Source organism: Narcine bancroftii, chromosome 11 (assembly GCF_036971445.1).
Source record: "Narcine bancroftii isolate sNarBan1 chromosome 11, sNarBan1.hap1, whole genome shotgun sequence".
NCBI classification, from domain to species: domain Eukaryota; kingdom Metazoa; phylum Chordata; class Chondrichthyes; order Torpediniformes; family Narcinidae; genus Narcine; species Narcine bancroftii.
The window spans coordinates 19,194,991-19,201,016 of NC_091479.1; the positions used below are offsets into that span (position 1 = coordinate 19,194,991).

General features: G+C 43.1%; 1 protein-coding gene across 1 annotated transcript in view; it reads right to left on the reverse strand.

The window, feature by feature from the left end:
- Positions 1-6,026, reverse strand: part of ptpn9a (protein tyrosine phosphatase non-receptor type 9a) — a 167,161-nt gene that overhangs the window by 98,384 nt on the left and 62,751 nt on the right. The window lies entirely within an intron of this gene.

Genomic DNA, 6,026 nt, shown 5'->3' on the forward strand with positions numbered 1-6,026 from the left:
AGAGACACACTCAAATGTAGTAACGTGTAAAAGTTTGTGAAATGCAAGTCATGGCTGCAGAAACCGACTGCAGAGGCTGGAAATCTGGAATTAAAAACAAAATGTTGGAAGCACTCAGCCCAGTTGAAATGTAAGAGCTTCAATGAATCCTTTGAAATATTGAGTGCCTTGTAAACTGCCAAAAAATTAATTTGTTAATACACAAAAGTGCTAGAAAAACTCAGCAGTGTCTATAGGAGGCAAAAGTATAACCAATGTTTTGGGCCTGAGGCCTTTGTCAATATATGTAAAAATAAATTTGCTTGCGCCACTGCCAAAAGGTGGACAGTGTGGAAATGAAAAACATAAGAACAGCAGATGCTAGAGTCTTGGGTAAACCAAAGGGAAGCTGGAGGGATTCAGTGGGTCAGCCAATGTTTTGGGTCAGGACCCTTTATTTTGAGTGAGGTTAAACAAGAAATTCAGCAGATGCTGGGGTCGTGAAATTCACAAATGTGCTGGAGAAATTCAGCGTCCATTGGAAGTGAAAGGCTGTTGCCATTTTGGTCCTGATTCCTTTGTCAGAGTTTGGACGGACATTAGTTTGGGCATTCTTCTCTAATTGCAGAGAAGCAATGGGAAATATCCTTGCTTGAACCATTGGGAACAGAAGCATAATGGTTGTGGCACAGGAATAAAAACCCAAACTTTACAAGTTCAAACACTGAAAATGACAGAGACCGAACCTTAATGTACAAATCCACCTCTTTCTTGGTAAACATTAGAAATGACAACCAAAAAAATGTATCAAGATCAGTACATGCAATTTGGGCTTGTGAGAAAGAGGAAAAATTTTGGGAAGATCTAAACCAGGTATTAAATAAAATCACAAAAAGCAACATCCCAAAAAATCCAGAGATCTTTCTTCTAAGTAATATAAGAAGTAAAGAACTTGGACTCGATTTGGATGGAGCACAAAAAAGATTTATTATGATAGCCTTAGCAGTAGCAAAAAAATGTATTAAGTCAACCTGGAAATTAGAAGATAGCCTGAGAATACAGCAATGGTACATAGAAATGGATAAATGTATTCCATTGGAAAAAATAACATATAATTTAAGAAATAACATTGCAGTATTCGAACAAATTTGGGAACTGTACATAGAACACAATAGAGAAGTCCTACCGCGTCCAAAATAACAGAAGGAGAAGACGACGAAATTAACTGACCCAGTATGTAAAAGTAGAAGACACAAATTTCTTGTTTATTTTCATTGTGTGATGACATTGTTTAATGGGTTTAATGTATCATATAGGTTGAACGTTGAGTGGGTGGGGAGGTGGGGGGTGAAGGAGGGAGGGAAGGGAGGGGGGGAAAGGGGGAGAAAATGACACTGTGTACATTCAAGAGGGAAATGTCTGTGTGTATTTTGGTCAGTGTGGTTCATAGTGTGAAAAATAAAATAAAAACTTTTTTAAAAAAAGATGGTTACAAAAAAAATCAACCTGTTTCCGTATTTGGGAAGCATTTGATAAAGTTAGAGAATGATACAGCACAAAATGTTAATGCAGGAGTTGTACAATAGGCCCTGCCTCTAGCCCTTTCCTGAAGTCCCTATTGTTATTATTCTGCATCCATTTATCCAAAAGGTTTTGCTTTGAGAAGACAATAACAATGAATGGAACCTACTGAGGAACAAAGGAACCTGGGTGTACAAATCCAAGCATCCTCGGAGGTGGCAGCATAGAGCAGAAAACAGCACAGGCCCTTCAGTCCATGATTTTGCGCCAACCTACGTAAATTTACTCCACAGCAATCTAATTTTTCCCATCTCACACCTTCAACCTATTTTTCTTACGTCCATGTGCCTGTCTAAAAGTCTTTTGAATATCCCTATTGTACCAGCCTCCACCACCATCCCTGGCAATGCATTCTATATAGATCCAGCATTTACTTACCCCTGAAGGTGCTGGCTGTCCACTCTATCTAAGCTCCTCATACCTTACACTAAATTGCCTCTCCCCGTCGTTGCTCCAAAGAGAAAAGCTTTAGCTCTATCAACCTTGCTTTATATGACATGTTCTCATTTCAGACAGCATCCTATTTAAGTCTCTACTGGCACCCTCTCCAAAGCAGTGACATCCTTCCTATAATGAAGCAACCAGAAATGAACTCAATACTCCCAAGTGTGGTCTAACCAGAGTTTTATAGAGCTGCAGGATAGGTAGATAAAGTGGTGAAGAATCACAGGGGCTACTAGCCTTCATTAGGCAGGGTTTGGAATGTGAAAGCACAGATGTTATGGCACAATTTCAGACAACTTTGCTTAGCCATCCATTCTCAATTGGGGCTCTACAGTCCCCCATGGACCAGAGCAGATTTATGTAAAAGTCTTGTTTTCTTTTCACCTCAAATAAGTATTTTTAATGTTTTTATGTAGTCGGGAGGAGACAAGTTCAGAAGAAACCAAAACTTGACTGCTTCACACAAAAGGGGACCCAAACATTTTGAGCAGAGTCCTAAGGGGCCATAATGAAAAAAGGCTTGAGAATGGTTGGATTATACCATAGTTGGGTCACTGTATGCAGTTCTGGTTGCCTCGCAACCAAACAACGTGGCTTGTTTGGAGAGAATGAAGTGTAATTAATCAGGCCATTGCCATGGATGGAGCTGATGGACACTCTAAGGGCCTAATGTTCAAGGCTGCATTCTTAGAATGCCTCCTCCGCGATATCGCCTGGTTCCTGCATGACGCCAACTTTTTTGACCCTCAGGCTGTGAAAAACGAAACGGACAGACTATACAGAGTTCCCAAAATTTCCGTTGCAACCATCCAATAGGCAGCCGCATCCGACAGCGCAACTACCTCGTCCATTTTGGCAACCACCACAATCCCAAATCAGGCATGAGGATCCAAAGGCAAGCAGTGGCATGAGTGGTGTTTCTACCAAAGGAGGTGGGGCCTGGCGATGGATCCCACTTACTCAGCTTAAACCCAGGGAAACGGCACTACCTGCTGCCAGTAATGGCCGCCACAGTTGATAAACACACAGGCCTTTTCTGCGATGGAAGACCGAATCTCCGGACGAAGATTTTTCGTTGACACAGGAGCCGAATGCAGCATCCTGCCACTGAACGCCTTTGAATGAGAATTCCAGGCTCAACCAGTCCAACCTATTCGCGGCAAACCGGGCACCTATACCCAGCTACAGCATCAGGTCAGTCCGTTTAATACCAGAGGGATTTCACAATTGTGGCCGTACATCAACTGATCCTGCAGGTGGATTTCCTGAGGGCCAACAACCTGCTGGTCCACGTGAGGGAATGGCGGTTAGTCCATGCCTCCACTTTCCAGACGTGCCCACTCTCACCTCGTAAACAGCCAGCCCTGCGGGTGTAGACCCTATCTATGGACAAGTTTGCAAAGGTCCTATCTGAGTTCCCTGAACCATATTTTCATTTGAACACCCCGATGCACAACGTGCAACATTTTGTGATGACTGAAGGACCGTCCATTCACGCCAAGGCAAGAAGATACCCCCCTGACTGTTTATAATAAACCAAGGAGGAATTTAAAACGATGGAAGATCTGGGCATCTTCGGGTGTTTCGACAGGCCCTGATCATCTCCCCTACATATGGTCGCTAAAGCAACCAGGGTGGGGTGGGGGGAGGGTGGGGAGGTTGGCGACCTGTGGAGACTGAACAGTGCAACAATATCAGATCACTACCCAATACTGCGTGTTCAGGATTTCGCTACAAAGCTACATGGGAAACGGTTATTTTCCAAAGTGGACTACCTTTCGTTTTCATCTACCTGGTAGCCAGCATGACGGAAGAAAAGCATGTCCAGCATTTCAGACTCCTATTCCAGAAGCTCAGTGATTTCAGATTTATCGTCAACCCGGACAAGTGCGACTTCGGCAAGGAGACCACTGGCTTCTTACGACACAGAGTCACATCCGCCGGAGCAACTCCGTTGCAGAATAAAGTGCCAGAACTTCCCACAGCCCTCCACCGTTGAGGGTTTACAAGAGTTTTTAGGTGTGGTAAACTTTTACCACCGTTTTATCCCCGTGGCTACCAAGATATTACGCCCACTTTTCCATCTGTTGACCGGCAAACAAAAACCGGCCCCTTGCATCGTGGTGCAAAATACTTTTCAACCATGTACACGGACTGTTGCGCCCTCGGTACGCACTACAGTCAAACTTATAGCGGCCAAATATGTCTGGCACAGGTTGAAAAAGCAGGTCTCTCAGTGGGAAAAAGGCTTGAATGGCTTGCCAAATGGCCAAAGTCCATAAGCACACCAAAGGCCCAGCGCAGCAATTCCCTCCCACCACCCAGAGGTTCCAACACATCTACATCGGTGGACCTCTACCTGTGTTGTGCTGCCACAAGTACATTTTCACCATGGTTGATAGGTTCATCCATTGGCCAGAAGCCACACCTACGGTTGACATAACAACTGAAACTTGGGCCAGGACATTTTTATCTACCTGGGTGGCACATTTTGGGGTACCTCCGACAGAGGGGCACAGTTTACACTTTGGGTTGTATGTCTAAATTTAATTTAGTTTTAAAAGTTAAAATTTAATTAAAAAATTAATTGATTCTTGAAAATGAACATGTCAGATTTTGTCATTATACGTGGCGTTTTCAACAAGGTGGGCGACACACTAGTAGAAAAAAAATCAGGAATCAGTAAGCATAAGTGACTTTAAATGTGATTATTATGTGAATTGATTTTGTAAAAGCAACAAATGCTGAAAGATGTGAAGAACACACGCTGATTAAAAGTCACTGTATATGTGTGAAAAAGAAAAAGTGTATATCATGGCTAACGTGATTTATGGTGTGAAAAATAAAAAATTTAAAAAAAAAGAACACACGCTGATTAATATTCTGAATGATAACTTGCTCTGCATATTCACAAAGGAAGACGTGAAAATTATTACCTCCCCCACACAAAAAAATAAAGCTCCAAGCACCATTCAGGTTTTGGAACACAAAAGAGATGGAAGTTGCGAACAAGCTGCAAGATTTAATACAAGTATATTCCCAGCAAACATGGCATTCATCCAAGACCACAGAAAACTTAGAGAACACATCAGTGAATTCTTGACTATGAGGTATCTTTGGCTTGGCTTCGCGGACAAAGATTTATGGAGGGGGTAAAAAGTCCACGTCAGCTGCAGGCTCGTTGGTGGCTGACAAGTCCGATGCGGGACAGGCAGACACGGTTGCAAGGGAAAATTGGTGGGTTGGGTTTTTCCTCCTTTGCCTTTTGTCAGTGAGGTGGGCTCTGCGGTCTTCTTCAAAGGAGGTTGCTGCCCGCCAAACTGTGAGGCGCCAAGATGCACGGTTTGAGGCGTTATCAGCCCACTGGCGGTGGTCAATGGAGCAGGCACCAAGAGATTTCTTTAGGCAGTCCTTGTACCTTTTCTTTGGTGCACCTCTGTCACCGTGGCCAGTGGAGAGCTCGCCATATAACATGATCTTGGGAAGGCGATGGTCCTCCATTCTGGAGACGTGACCCATCCAGCGCAGCTGCAAGTGACAATCCTACTTCACTTTCATTTGCCTCAAGTAAAAAAAAACACTGGATATTCTGTTCTATAATCTGACTAAAGCACTGATCTCCTCGAACTAAAACTGTAATCTCCTCTGATTTACATTGTTTTAACTGGATTCCTTTATGTGGTTGATCCATTACTCTGCACTGGCTAGGTAAGCTGAGTGTTGAACTAATGATTAGATTGGAATTTACTTGTGTCCCTATTTGACCAGAGTTAATGACAGGCACAGGAAGTAAAAGGTAACCTCCCCTTTATTCGCCTCACAATGTTGTTAATCGCCAAGATAACATCTGGAATAGTATTTGTAGGACTATCTTGTTTAAGCTTTCATTTCAGGTGTGTAAAATGCAGCAACAAATTGCTGAGGCAGTAATAAACTGTTGCAAACCCAGTTCCCCCCAAAAAATGATCATACCCTTCTTTGCACAATGGTCAACACGACGAATGAACTGCAAATCGCTGGCT